Source organism: Anomalospiza imberbis, chromosome 21 (assembly GCF_031753505.1).
Source record: "Anomalospiza imberbis isolate Cuckoo-Finch-1a 21T00152 chromosome 21, ASM3175350v1, whole genome shotgun sequence".
Lineage (NCBI taxonomy): Eukaryota > Metazoa > Chordata > Aves > Passeriformes > Viduidae > Anomalospiza > Anomalospiza imberbis.
Window position 1 is genome coordinate 242,427 of NC_089701.1, and position 15,487 is coordinate 257,913.

The 15,487-nt window shown below is 44.4% G+C and overlaps 3 long non-coding RNA genes across 3 annotated transcripts; 1 reads left to right on the plus strand and 2 right to left on the minus strand.

Moving 5' to 3' along the window:
* Positions 1 to 205: 205 nt before the first annotated feature.
* On the minus strand, positions 206 to 2,967 carry LOC137486266 (uncharacterized). The gene is made up of 2 exons (XR_011005646.1): positions 2,115 to 2,967; positions 206 to 543 (listed from the first exon to the last, which is right to left on the minus strand). It is a non-coding gene; the product is annotated as an uncharacterized lncRNA (long non-coding RNA).
* Positions 2,968 to 3,310: 343 nt separating this feature from the next.
* On the plus strand, positions 3,311 to 4,763 carry LOC137486265 (uncharacterized). Its single transcript, XR_011005645.1, has 2 exons — positions 3,311 to 3,447; positions 4,624 to 4,763. It is a non-coding gene; the product is annotated as an uncharacterized lncRNA (long non-coding RNA).
* Positions 4,764 to 5,902: 1,139 nt separating this feature from the next.
* LOC137486183 (uncharacterized) lies at positions 5,903 to 10,803 on the minus strand. The gene is made up of 2 exons (XR_011005610.1): positions 10,584 to 10,803; positions 5,903 to 5,937 (listed from the first exon to the last, which is right to left on the minus strand). It is a non-coding gene; the product is annotated as an uncharacterized lncRNA (long non-coding RNA).
* Positions 10,804 to 15,487: the final 4,684 nt, after the last annotated feature.

Genomic DNA, 15,487 nt, shown 5'->3' on the forward strand with positions numbered 1-15,487 from the left:
AACAAAGAAAACTAGCCCACCATGACAGTGGAAATAAGAAAACTGCACATTCCTCTGCCTGGGGCTTCTTCGCACCTCAGTATCCTTAATTATGTTCCAGGGTATTTTGGCATTCCTTCTATTTGCATTTAGATCTTTCATCAGGAAGTTAATGTTCTCAGAGCAAGTAAAATCTCAAACCCCATAAATCCTAATGTTTAATACGTTAACGATATAGAGATAAGTATTTAATTTTGCTTTATGCATGACAGAAAAGCCAATGACAAATAGCACTGAGTAATATTTATGAGTTCCATGCCTGAAGGAATAATAAGCACCTTAAATTATTGTAAATTCCAACAAGGCACATACATTGAAGTCTTTATAAAACTTTATACTTTATGCGTGTTAACTACCACATTGTTCTCCCTACCATAGCTCAACTTTTGGTGTTTCCAGCTGCTATGATTACAAAGCAGCATCTTCCCATGCTGAAGCAATCTATGGGAATGTACCTAACTCTGCTTCTTGATATTGTTCTGGCCTCCAGGTTCCAGCTATGTCCTAAAAAGTGCCATGAAAAGGGCAATAACAAAATTTAATGCAGTGCTAAGCAAGTAGCATATGGTTACTAAACGTCTGTCATGGCTAAAAACAAAATAGGGTTCATCTTTCCTTCTTCTCTTTCATTATTTGAATATTAAGCTTACATGCCAGCTTTGCTGACCAGCATTTCCTGGGCTTGCTGAAGGGCAGCTGGAGAAAGGAATCTCACATACCCAGGTGCACAGCAGCAATTTCTACATGAATCTTACACCAGCTGAGCAATGAAGAATGAAGAGCTATGGGAACAGAAGACGGACTTTAGCAAAGGAAATCTATAGGAAGCCACTTCATTTCTCGGATTTTCAAGTGCACCTTATAACTGGACTCAGAAGAAGTCACAAGTGTGCATGGAGGTATCAACTCCTCTGGCTGAATTTGGGTCTGATCATGGTGGCAGAATGAAAATGCCTTGATAGGTAAGGAAATATTTACAAATATCTGTGAGAGAAGATGACAGCCTGGTGTAAAATGGTACAGTTGCCAATTGTCATCATCAACACTAACTATATGCCAGAGGAGAATGAGCCCCAGCAGTGGCTCCATCAGACTGACAGTGATCAGACAGGTATCCATCAGCTGGGGGTCACTGGGGTGCCTCCAAGGGGCCGAAGCACTCACATTCCCTATCCTTGGGAAGAGTTGCTGAAACGTGTCCTTCTCCTTTGAGCAGCCATGGGTGGAAGCCGGTGGGCTGCACTGGTCAAGGTCGAGCACCTCAGAGAATGCCAAGTCTCCTCTTTTCTGAGGCTGAGCATGGGGACTCCCTGGCAGGGTGTGAGAACCTAGGGGTTGATATCAGGGCAATAAAAGGGCAATAAATCCACATTTAGGGCCCTTGTCTACCACTGTGGAAGATCAGCTTCATGGCTCAGACAGTTTTTGCTAGCATTCATTTAAGAAAAATGAATAACAAAACATAAACCATTTGGTTTGCTGAAAGTGTTGCAACGAGATTTTTGAAAACGTATTTCAGAATATTGCTTCATAAGGATTTGGGGCACTCTTGACTTTCTGCACTGTTTTGCCAGGATGCTGTGAGGACCCTGCCCCCCTCCAGCCTCTGCTAGAATGACTGAGTCGCCTGAATGTGGAGAAGGGTTTTTAAGTGCTTGGAGGAGGGGCAGGCTGGTGACCAAGCAAGGCTTAAATCCTCCAAGTACTTCTCTACTCTTCAAATTAGTGAAGGCATTTCTCTGCAAGAATTTTCCTGCACTCCCAAACAAGTATTGCTAGAGATTATTTAAAACATAGCTGTCAGTGCCTTCTAGCACTAAGCCTAATAAAGTTTCTCTTGTGTCTTGGAGGACTGCTTGCTTTCAGGACATGATTGCTTTCAGGAGGATGGCAAAGCACCAGCGCTGCCAGGAGATCCATGTCAATGTGTGGGGTACCTCTGCAGTAAAAATGACAGCCAGAAATTGGTAGCTGGTGCTTATAATTTAGACCCCAGAAGCTAAGATTGACATTTGCTGGCAGCAGGTTTGTTGTGGTTAAATATCTTTTTTCTTTAGCCTATGAAAAATACTCACACAAGAATTACTTGATCCACAGCAGAAGAAGAGGATTAGCATCAGGAAGAGGTGTCTGGTGGCAGCCTCAATAGCTTGAGCTTCCCTCCCTGAATGGGATTCATTCTTCCCCAGCTGAGCGGTGGAAGTTCTTGCTCCTACAGGAAAGTGCACGGAGGGCTGCCGCGGTGTTGTTTTTTGCTCTCATGTTATGCCCTTTTCCAGGGGTCAAGAGCTCTTCCATAACACTCACTCCACGCTAGAGGTCTCAGCATAAGGAGCCTACTTGGCATGTCCTCACAGAAAGGATTTTATACGTGGGGTGATGGAGCCCTCATGAAATGCTTGTCAGCCCAGCACTGTTTGTTTATTCCAGGTTCACTGGAAGGAGACCTCACTTCACTCTTCAGCCTGGCCTGGCAATGTTTGTCATACATTTTCTCTACCACAGCCATATCTCAGCGAGATCTCTCTGCCACAGCCAAGCGGCTACTCCAGGCTGACAGTCTGGCACAGGCACACAACGCTGACTGAACCACTGACAAAACCAAGGTACTGCCCATTATTTGAGCATGCTAGAGTGGACAACTGCTGGGAGATCTCGAGTGCCAGACAATGAACGAATCCTCTGTGGTTAATTGTCATCCCTGCCAATGAGAGGAGGTTCGTTGCTCTCGCAATCAAGGACAAAAGTCTTTTCTCTGGCCCTTTATTGCCTGTCACAAAGCTGGTTGGTGCAGCTGGGATCAGGCCCACAGCTGATCCTTCTCTCCCCCGCCCTGGGCCATTCCTCCCGGCTCAGCTGGGGTCACCCGGACAATGGGGAAGCTGTGTCTGCTGTGTCACACCATGTTGGGTCTGTAGCTTGGACAGCCCGAGAATATGTGTGTATTCTCCCCCTTGATGTTCAGGGGCTTGATGCCTCTTTGTTTGCTCTGCTTTATTGTAAGGTAAAATGGAAGAAGGGAAAATGCTCCTGCCTAGAAATACAGACACATAGTGACATAAAAGGGATGAGAAAGGCACATTTCAGCTGTGAGCTTCACATCCCACCTCAGCACAGGGCTGGTGTAGCAGGAGGCTGTCACAGTAGCTCTGCTGCCTCCCTGCAAGGGTTCTGCAAATGGGATCCTCTGCACAAAGCAAAGCCTGTTTCATGTTCAGGTAACAGGCTGCCTGCTGTAAGGTGTCAGGATAATTTGGCAGTTCCTCTGGCAGATTGCACTCCATGCAGGAGTGAACAGGCAGGTCTGACTAACCTGCAAGCAGACGAGCCTTTAGAAAATAGTGATCAGAAAGTAGTGCTGCTCTCTGTTTTCCTGTGTTGGAACTCTGCTTCCCCGATGTGTTTGATGTAAGTGCCCTAAAACCATAGGATAATTTTTTCCACTCTCTGTGTTTTTGTGGTTACCATTCTCGCAGCTTGGGAGTCAGCAAGCAGATCCCAGCATGTCCATTTGCTACTACCCACTTGTGCCTCAGCAAGACATAGCACAACCCGTACGATCTATGCTTGTCTCATTAGGACCTAACCTGGTTACCTGCTTCCCAGAATTTACCTAGTGGGCCTTACAGAAAATCACTGCCTTGTGTCCTCATTTCCATAAAGCTACTGCTACCAAGAGTGTCACAGGAGCTGGCTGCTTTTCCCACAGTTTATCATATGTGATGACTAAACTGCATTTATCCTGCATATCCATCTAAGCAACTGCCTGTGTTCACACCTGCACTAAACACCAAAGGAACAATGCCCAGTGGTGTAGGTTAAATAAAAGTATGCCCTTGCCAGATCACCACCAGGAGCTGGAAAAAGGTCAAAACTGCAGTGATGTCCCTGCCCCTGTCCCTGCTGTTATGACTGTTATTACGTCTTCAGTGCAAAGAGCAGCAGAGGCTGATAAGCATCCTGAAAAAGATGATTTAACACCTATGCATATGAACCAGGCTTGAGACAACACAGGCATCTAATGTTAAAGAAATGAATGGCTCTTAATTCATCTACTATTATGGAATAATGTATTCCCTGATTTTTCAGGTGTCATTGGATTATTGATAGTTATTGTGTTCTATCTGCATATCAGTGTTTGTACTCCCTCTGCAAAAGACGCTCACCTGGAAGCCTGTGGAAATCAAATACATATTCAGGACTCAAAACAATTCCTGCCTGATGTATTCAAACACAGCAGCAGAATTTCATCACCTACCTCACCACCAAATTCTTTTCAGATCTTATCTTTTCTAGTCATAAGCTAAAAAAGATGCATGATACAATATCCTAGCAGTGCTGCAGGGGATGTGACTCCACCAGTAATTTGTGAGATAGATGTTGGGAGTGCCCCTAACTAAAATTGTTTGAGGATAAAATTACTGAGCACAGCGCTGAAATGGTGTATCACCCACTGGCCTGGTCCAGGTTTCCAGAGGGCTTCTAGGACCTACTTGCCAAAATGCTACTGAATATCAATGGGAATTTTGTTTCTAATTCAATTGTCTGAAACCAAGCTAATCCTTCCCATAATGTTTCTTTCAGGTTTTGGATGGTGATTACATTAGGAATCCTATGGACTTTGATCATAACAGACAACATTTGCTTAGATGTGGTAGAGCTTTGATAGCCACATCAACATGAAATCAAAATAAAAGAAAAATTTACAGATTTGTGTTGATTTACTGTCGGGCCACCCCAGGATCCGATGGGGCGGCTCCCACAGTTTGCGATGGCAGCTATTCATAAAAATCTCTGATAGAACTGGTGCGTATGTGATATTTATGTACAGTCTGTGAAGCGCAAGCCAGGGGACCAAGGTCTGATGCAAAATCAAGGTGTTGTTAATGACAAAAAACTTAAACACTCCCACAGTAGAAATTATGACACCTGTGAACCCCTGTTGCAGACCAGACTGGAGGTCTAGGAGTTGCCATGTCCTTCACTTGCCACTACAGGTGACAACATGAGTATTTTTAACAGAGACAAGAAACATCAGTTGGTTTCTGACAGAGTATCACCAACATGGGCTGTGAACTGGGACTTGCTGAGTTCTGGTTCCTTAGAGAAGGACAAGATCTCTAGTGCAGGTTTTCTTCCCGAGAATAGGTCTGCAGGGACACACCTGTGCTGGAGAGACCCTGTGCCCTGAGGAACATCGTTCTGCTCTCCATCACTGCCCGTGGAACTGGCCACAGGAGCACTGAAGGCATTTTGCATAACTCGAGGGCAAGATTTTCCCTTTGCTGGCCACAGTGTTTGTACAAGAAAGGCCTGCATGACTGATTGGAAGAAAAGAATATTTGTACCTTATATATTGGAGGAGTTGCTCAGGAACAGTTAATCCTTGTGAAAGCCCTGCTCTGAAATGCTGCCAAGAGCAGTGGCTATGTTGGTGTTTGCCATGTCAAAGCCAGTCTGCGAGGAGCACCTTCTCGCCACGCCACGTGTGACTCTGGCAATAGAGTGGGACATTTTTCTCCCAGTGGGACACAGCAGATTCTATCCTTACTGCTGCCTGGACTCTGTGAGTGCCAGCTTTTCCTTCCCCGTGGGCATTTCCTGGTATTGGCTGCATGGCAGTGGCCAGGCCAGCAGCATTGTGCTTACAGGTGGAGCACGCGGGGCACCTTCAGCATCTATTTTATCTCACTGGATTTTGTTGATTGCAGCATGTATCCTCGACTCACAATGCTCTGCACTCTGTATCATTCAAAATCAGGTTCTCCTCAGCCCGCTGCTGTCACACAGGATATATCTGTGAAATCTGCCCACCTAAGGGATGATGCTCATCATTTAACATAATCTTGTGCTTTCCTTCATGCTTCATTTTTCATGCTCTTTGCAGCTATAACAAGTCTGAAAGGTAAATTATGAGAAGCCTGAAGTATGCAAGGAATGACTATTTGATTCTCCTGCAACACTGGGAAAGAAAAGCCACAAACACCTTTGAATTTTCACATATATAAGATCTTGTTCATGCCACACCCATTCTGGGCTCAGAAACATAAAACACACCAACCTATATTTATAGGAAAATCAGAACAGGTACCTGGAACATAATAAAGTTTTGCAAGAGCACTTTGGAGGAAAAATAGGTGTTATTCAGATATTCTTCATTTTAATTCAGAAATATAAAATAATATTTGCATAGAAATGCCATGTCAAGTAAACTTGTGTTTACTTTTCAGTTGTATTGAAATAGTAATGTCACCATTGTATTTTCATTTATAAAAGCTTTAATCACGCATATGTGCATTTGGTTCAAAACCAGTAATTTCAGACTTTTTTTCCCAGTGGTCAGAAAGTTAGCTTTCCATTCCAGTCTGTTAGATTTTTCACTACAAAGTCCTTTTTTCTTTAGTGTTATCAAGTTTGACAAAGCAAAATAATGATGATTAATAAAATACTACCTTTGCTTTGACTAAACCTGTTTGGGTTTATTGCCTTATTCTATAGAGGTTTGTTTTTCTTCTTGTGCTGTAATTGTTACTTTTGGTACAGAAACACAAATATTCCAGGCTTGCAGATACCAGCTCCAGTTCTCCAGGACTCACTCTCCTCTGACAGCTAATTGAGGCATTTCTTCATTAGCAGTGTGAGCTGGAGCCACGCTGCCTTCCTTGTCCCCATGACATGGCTCCTCTGGGAGTGGGTGAGTAGAATGATGTAGGGAAAGGCAGCACTGGGACAAAGCAAGGACTGGGTGGGTTTGTCATGGGGCAAGTCAGCTCTGAGCTGTGAAGTCTAGAGGGAGGTTGTGGTGTCCTGGCTCTTCAGGGTACTCCTTCTCACAGCTGAATGCTGCTACATGTTTTTAGAAGATTAGAAAAAGAAAGGTAGAGTGTTCTTTATTAGAAGCTGAAAATTACTAAATGCAGTGATAGATCTGGTGTGGAAGTTTGAATAGCAGTTTGAACACGTGAATTAAGGTTCAGAAATTTACTGTGATGCCCTCAGGGGCATGTCTTTGCAGTAGCTCTATGTAGAGATAAGCAAGGTACCATGAGAATCAATTCCTGCTTTTTGTAGCTATGGTAATTTGGCCTAATTAGGGCAGGCTGAGCACCACCCTGGTGCTGAACAGAGAGCTGTATATAAATTCAAAATAACTGAGCTGTCAACTCAGTCATCCAAAAGACCTCACTTGCAATCACCTGTGGAAAAAAGCTACTTGCACAGACAGGCCATCCTGAGAGCATCCCAAGCCACGAAAAAACGTTTCAGTTCTGAAGAAGATGCAATGCTTAGAGCTTCCTGCCAAGCTTCCCTGGTGCTGTCTGCAGGATGCCAGGCTGCCAAGCCTTTGGGGAGGCTCAGTGCCCAGGGACTGCTGCGTGCTTTGCCAGCTCTGGTTGGCTGACCTGGCTCAAAAGGGCAGAGAGAAACTGAGTGCACTTCCATCTGCTCTGCCCAGCACCAAGTCCAGTGAGCCTGGCCACGCTTCCAGCAGTACCTACAAGATGAAAGGCTGAGATCTGCCAGTGTTTGCCACCTTCCTCGCCCGGCCCAAGCTCAGCAGTGCCCTGTGGCTGCCTGAATCATCACAGCGGCACCAGCACTGTTTGCTTTGCAAAGCATCAGCTCCTTAATGCCTGTCTCTGCTCCAGCTCCCGCTTGGTTGAAATGATGAAACCCTGCACAATATCAGTCTGACACAGCTGCTTACTCCTGGGGAGGATTCCTTTGCTGCATTGACAAAGCTGCCAGGTATGTGGAAGGGGAAGGGCTAGGCTGTGCTCACATGTTCCAAAAGCAGTTAAGAAACCTGAAAACACAGCACAATCTGATGTAAACAAACAAGTTCTGCATATTCTCCCTTCCCAAATATTCAAAAGTCTTAAAAGAATTGGGTGTGTAATTGAAAGTAGCCGAAGGCAGCTCTATCCTGTGCTACCAGCGCTTACGCAGCCGATCACTCGAAGTTTCACTTGGCAGCTTGACAGGGTTACGCGTTTTCACATGGGTGAACAGTTCTCTGGCAAAGCACTGCAGCTTGAACAACACTGAAGACCACATTGTCTTGTTCCATGGACTCTGATTTCAGGCTGGAAGAGAAATTTTCCTTTCTTTGCTCCAGCCTTGCCACCAAGTCCCTTGTCTGAAAAAGCAGCCTTCCAGCATCAGGAATATCTTCTCTGACCTCTTCAATCTCACCTGCATTTTCACTAAGAGGCAGCATCCCTTGTGTTTTGCCCCATGTCCTCGCTAAGCTCCTCTGGAGATATAGTTCCTAATGTCCAGGAATCCTGCTGCCAGGAAAAGATCTGAACCTGCTGCGTTTTGGATTTTAGAAGACCATCGATCAGAAAATTTGACACTTGCACGGGATGCAATTGTTCTGAGAAATGAGAAGCCCTTAGCTGCAAACCCAAGCAGTCCAGAGGAAGGAGTTACAGGGAACAGAGCTGACTCCAGAATACCAGGTTGGCTTCCTTGCATGCCGTGACCTGCACTTTTTTTTCTTATGGACCAGTGAGGAAAATCATTCCAGGGACAGAAAATTCAGTATTTAAACAAGTTGATGAACAAACCACAAAGTAGGGGGCAAGATGAGCCTCTTACAGTTTTGCTCTAAGAAAACAGAGAAGCTTATCCTTTCTACCATGGCAGCTCAATAGCTCTCTTAAAAATATTGGATTTTCCATCTTTTGAGAAGAAGTCACACTTTTGATGACTTTATTCCATGCTAAAAATAACTTTTTTTTTTTTCTACTGAAATATGACAAGATAAACAGAAAACTCCACAACATGGGCAGACACTACATGATACTAAAATCTGACATGTTTTTCTAGTATCACTGTTTTCATTCATGTATATGCTATTTCCTTCCTACATGAGTAACTTGAAAATATGTGAAAGCCCTAGAGTGCTCTTGAGAGCTCCATCCTAGGGAAACAGTTTGAGGTGTTAAGCTGAGCCAGCAAGAGCAATTCTCTTGACAAAATCAATAAGGAGCCATCATTAAAAAAAAAAAAAAAGTAAAAAAGAAAAGAGTAGCAGTCTCCTCACATAGTTGATTTCTGTTGTTTTGAGGATAAAATATGTTTTTTTCACTTACCACTCTTGTGAGGGACATAAAAGTCCACCTACAATACAAATCACGTTATTTATCAAAACCACAACCAAGTGCATTTCTGGTTCCTTCTGCAGCAAGCTTTGATGTCAAAAAGCTTTTGACATCATTGCCATGCCTTCCCAGCATGGAGACAAATTTATTTATTCATTAATTTAATATATTCAATAAGCCAACCAGCACACAGACTTATTCTTTACGAGTAATTAGAATGTATTACAAGCATACAAATGTGCCTAAGATTGAGAACTTGGGTTATAATCTAATGAAAATATTGTCACTGAATTAATTTCCTATGTGGTGCCAGACTCACAGAATAAAAAGTATATTGAAAGTCTTCAGAGACGTACTGTCAACAGCCCAGCACTACCTCCATTTTAAGCAGGAGAAGATTAGATTTCAAAGCCTGTTCTTTTTCATGCATGTTCTAGTTGTCTTAGAGGAATCTTCTGTATTTGAAAGGCTTCATGAAAGTTTCAGATATTAAGAAAGTGAAGAAAATGGCTTTTTTTGCTACAAATATAGTTAAAATTAGTATTTAATTATTCATAACTTATCTATTAATTAAACACTAATTATTTATTAGCGTTTTTTATGGCGCTATTGATTTATTATTAGCCATTAGTCATTAAAAAAGCATTAGTCTCACAGAAATGGAGTTCAGCTGTCAGCTTACCGAGCTCAAGGCAGTTGGTCCTCCCTGTGACGAGCTGCAGTCCCGGGAGCTGCGGGTTGCATCACGGCAGCAATTAAAAATTGGGGTGGGTCGACTCCTACGGCGTTAGCTGTGGTCCTTGCCAGCACTGCAGCACAGACCCTCACTGATACTCAGTCCTGTCAAAACCATTCATTTCACACCTGCCTAAGAATTTATCAGTGTTTTGCAAGCTGGCTGTTAGTGCAGCAGTGAGAAGAGAAGTCATTTTAAGAATGGGACCTGTGATCTCAGTAACACACACACAGCCTCCGCAGGAAGCTGGGACAGACACGGGCTGCCAGAGAACAGCTGCCTGGACCCGCTCGTGGCCGCTGGGAGTCAGGCAGATGAACCACCACCGGGACATCGGTCCCAGCTTTCTGTTCCGATCAGCTGATAGAGAAGCCAGGCAGAAACAGCCGCGTCTGGGTGCCGAGTTTCAGGCACAGGCTGCAGCCCCATGTGAAGCCGCATCCCTGAAGCATCCCAGGAGCTGCCAGCCTGATAGCGATCTGCCTGCCTGCCAACACACTTTTGTTTCTTTCTGCCTAGTACACAGCCTGGGGGCTTCTCCCTCTTTATAGAAGTGAAAAAAAAAAAAAAAAAAAAAGTTATCCAGGGCTACGTAATTAATTGTTTTTAGTCAGATGCATTTTGCCTGCTTCAGTATGCAGCAGGCTTCCATTGCTGTGTCCTGCACGAAAGATGGTTGCCACTGGGAGTATAATTACCTGTTTTCTCTTCTCAGGCCTAAAACAAAAGGTTTCCGCAGAGTGCTGAAGTGTAAAGAAAGATCAAGGAATGCTCGGGGTTCCCCGAGAGCCCTTCAGTGCAAAGCTTATCAGCGGCTCCTTATCGCCACTAATCTGACAACACAGGTGTGATGGGGTGCCCCAGCTGGGACGGATCTCTGGTAATCTGATCAGGAGTAACTCATTGTGTGCTGCTGGACACCAGTTTATTCTTACCAGTTGAACAAAGGAACAAATTAAGCCTCCCTGAGAGGTGCTAGTACCCGCAGGGGTGTGGTGGGGACACCTAGGCTGTCTGTGGGTATGCAGCTCCCAACCATTGCACACCAGCCCTGGCATGCTCCCTGGGGACGGGGAGAAGAGCAGGTGCTTACAGAATGGGTGTTCAGAAGGAAAAGGCATTTCATATCCCGTGTTCTTCATTTTAATAATACAGATGGCTCACTGTGAAACATCTTCCCAAAACCAAAAAAACTCTGTGACCCACATCCTTGCTGCAGTGGCAGAGCCAGAACAGCAGCCTGTGCCTTCCCACTGCTCTGGGGAAAAGCCCCTGTCCCACCCGATGGACAGGACTTGTCCCCACAGCTGGGTCAGAGAAGTTCATGGCTCAAAGGTCAGTGTCTGGTTACAGCCAGGGTCACAAAGCAGAGTGGTGCTCTCCCCAAGCTCAGCCCAAAATGCCATGAACAGAGGTGGGCATCAATGCATGATCCATTCTGCTCCTCTGTGGACCAGGTCTCCCTCACCTTCTTAATTTCCAACTCCCTGCATGTGCTCCCTGGGCCCCATCACCTGAGGGGAGGAGGCAGCATGCCAAAACATTGTCTGGAACACTGAACTGAAGAAGCAAAAGAGCTACAAATATTTTGGGGAAGAAGTGTGTTGAGCTCCAAATGAGGTTGATTGTTTATTAAGGAAATAGTATTTCAGGTAGAAAGCTGTAAGGAATCCTTCAGTGCTCTGCTCTTTTCCACAGAAATTTGAATGGAAAAATGGCTCAACTCTGACAAAACCAGAATTCTACCTAAGCCTGTTTAAAAGTAAAATATCACAGCATATGGAAAGATTTATTTGGAAGGGGAGGGACACAGAAGCACATGACAATGACAAAAATTTCTGTCACTGATGGATGACATGACAGGTTTGAGCCAGGCTCCTGTGCTTTATGTACAGCTCCAGCCTGTCCCTCCTGTCAGCTGCTAAAGGTTTGCCATAAAACATTGCTTTTATCTGCCTGTCACACAGAATCTTTTTTGCTTTGGACATCATCTGACTATGCCAGGATCTAATCAAACCCTCATTACCTGCTACTTCTAGGAACTGGATCTGCCCTCTCTGCCAGTCAGTCAGCACAAGGGATGGCAAGAAGATTTTGGGGTGAGCAGATGTTCTGTTACATCCCTGCACGGTTCCCTGTGGATGCACCATCCCAAAGACATACAGAAATATCATTTCACTTCCACATTTTGGCTAAAGATGAGAGAATGTGATGCCCTCTTGCTAACGAAACGTCAAGATACTGTTAGTGTAAATCCAGACGGCAGAGCAAAGACTCTGCCATCATTCAGTGCAGTGAAATGTGCATTGCTCTAGTTCATGTCGTGCTTTACATAATTCTCCACTTTTATTTTCTTTGTAGTTTGGGGTTCAGCTTTGGCCATGCCCAATACTGGGCCTTGCTCACCTGGTGATACTGCAGAAGCCATGCTGAGCTTTCTATGATAAAAGCATCCAGCCCAGGCCATGGCTGGTGAGAACCATCAGACCTGTGCAGGGAGCTGCAGGCCAAGGAGATGTGCAGATCATTTCTGAATTTAAGGTCTTCACACATACAACTGACACTGTGCCATCACTTTATCCAAGCGATTCATATTTAGCTCTTGAAGTATGAGAAAAAACAGCTGAAGACTGCAAATGGTGGCTGTGGCTTTGACAAATACTTCAGGCCACATTCATTAGTAAGCTTTCAGAGAGAATTGTTTCATTTTCCCATCAAAAGTAAACAAAGAAATAGGACTTCTATCACCTCATTTCAAAATGTACCTGCTGGTTCTGGGGCTAATTATCATGTTCTTTCTGTGATGGAAAATAGCCCTACAGCATCTTAACTGCAAAATTTGGTTTTCAGGAAAGAACGGTTTTCTGAGGACATAAAAATGTGTTTCATTCTTTCTGAGTAATTGGTTTATATTTGAATATAAATAAATGAGAAGCATGTATGCTGTTTATTTCATAGCATTTGATGTACAATCATTTATACAGTGGGGCCATATTCATAATAGTTCTTTTATGTTATTAAAATTACTGATAAAACACTGTACATTCATTTGTTACACCACTTCCCAGTGCACGGGAGGATGAACAAATGTGTTTTCATTATAAGAGGTAATAATAATTAAGAGTGACAGAACCTTATCCTCAGGATCTGCCTCCCAGCAGCAGTTTGGCTGATAAAAAAAACAGAAGTTAAGATAAGGCAGCAATTATTAAGACAAATCTTTTGAAGGGCTGTTTGAACTCCTGTGTCCAGCAGATAATCTGATTTTACAAGGTGCTCCAAGGCGGGGGAGGCTGCATGGGAAGCAGTACCCAGGTGCAGGCCTTTAGCCCCTTGCACCGGCATTTTTACCTCTAGCCATTTCCCTGGTCTCTTCTTCTTTTGTTTGCTACAGCTGTGGCACATAAATCAGTCTGCATTCTGTCTCACTGACACCAAAGAGAAACGGAACACAAACAATGCACAACACCAAGCCCCAATTGTACTCATCTTTTTTTTTTTTCCTCCCTTTTTCTGTGATCCCTTTCACCTATTTTGGGGGGGAGATTCAAAAATGGCTACGGGCAAGTCTAATTCTTCCTTCATGAATATTAGATACACACAGAGCATGAATATTTGAGTAGCTAATTCTGACTTAGGTGAATCCAATTGCTAATGGCAATTCATTTCTCCTCAGTGACATTCCACTAGTGTGAGTGGGACAGGATGAAGCAGTTTGGAGCTGGAAAGCAAAAAGGAATGAAACTAGGAGCAGAAATGCTTTATTGATCCAGTCCTCGGGTGGGACTTGGGGCTTGCCTCCTCCCCTACCCTGGAGAGAGTTTGAGCAGGGAGATCTGTGCTCAGCAGTTATATTGTGCATCTTTAAGAACAAAATAGGGGGAAAAACTTTTAAAATTATTTTTATTACGTCACAGAGATACCGCCTCTGGATGTGTTGTGCCCTTTGTGATGTCACCCACATGGTGACAGTGCAAACTGCAGTGGGAGAGACTCGGTGCCAGCAGCTGCCCCTGGGATACACCTGGGCTACACCTTGGATACACCTGGGATACACCGTGTCCTTGCGCTGGGCAAGGCCTGCTGGCGCTGGGGAATGGCCTGTTTCTCCAGGCAGGTGAACCCACCTTGCTGCACAAGGGCTACAGGGATGTGCTGAAGTGGCATGGGAGGGTGGAAATGGGGCTGTCCCATTTTAGTGATACTAGGTTATCTGTAAAACTGCATGCTTTATCTTTTTCTTTAAAAATAGAGATTGTGATTTGATGTCGGAGGCATAGAAAAGAAATGGTGTGTTTCTGGACCTAGGGAATAGCAGTGAAAAATCAGATATGACCAGACCAAACCTCAGCTGAGGTTCCATGTTTATGTTTACGTGGTCCAAGAGACACCAGCAAGTATCTATGATTTTACATTAGTCTCGAATTTTCCATTACTAGATGGATACTTTATAATCCATTGCTAATACTTACACACTTTGTCTGCTCTAGCATGAGGCTGCCTTGCATGCACTCTGCACAGGAAAGATCACCCTGGTCTCTGAAATCCCCACGGAGCAGCTCCTCTGCCGGGCTGGGTTTGGGTTGGCTCCCTGCGTCTGGCCAGCCAGCCGGAGGAGCCAGGACATGTAACAGCCTGTCACCACCCCTACAGAACAGCTCTCAACCTTCAGAGGCCAAAAACCAGAGCAAAAGGAGCCTCTGCCATCACCCTTGCTGTGTCCCTCCACCAGACAGCCTGGGCTCCAGTTCCACCAGACTAAAACCATCCAGGCAGTGCCCAGCTGTGCCTGGGCTCTCCTGCCCGCGAGAGCACTGGTGCCAGCCCCAGGACACAGAGAACACACTCTCAGTCTGCAAAAGCAAAGAAAGAACTGCACACTGAGAGAAAGTCCTGCTTAGTTTACAGGTTGCTTTTATTTACAAATATACTGAAGTGTAATCTCTCTCTTATTTTTCTTTTTCTGTTTTTGTTTATACTCTCTGTATGTGTATGTGTGTGTGTGTGTGTGTGTGCGCACATGCACATGGGAAGGAACGTGATGCATGAGAAACATGGATCTTAGCTGCCAGCAATGGTGGCAGGAAAAAAAATTGAAGTGAAATGAAAATTAAAAACACTAATAAATAATTTAATAATGACAAATAATTAAATTAAAAAAAATTCCAATCTACATACATTATGGTGGTTTGTTTCCGACACGGAGGGAAAGGAGCAGCGAATCTACAGTGAAAGGAGCTGGTTAACTATGAGAGAGCACAGTCATATTTTTTACAAGTTAAACAAATCGTAACAGACAGCTACAAAATACTACATTTCGATAACATAAATACAGAATATATAAATATACAAGTAATACAGCCATACACAGCTAAAAAATAGGGTGTTCACCTAAAAACAGAGTTCCCAATGCAAAGTATCTGGCAGCCCCTTCACAGCTGCTGCTGAGCAGAACCAGAGTGCACCGAGCCAAGGTGGTCCAGGCTGCAGCCAGCAGGAGGGAAGCAGCCAGCAGCGCAGTCAGATCGGCCTCAGAGAAGCAGGACCATGTTGAAAGCCCACCAAAGCCAAAAGACTTCAGGCAAGCAAATGCCCAAGCACG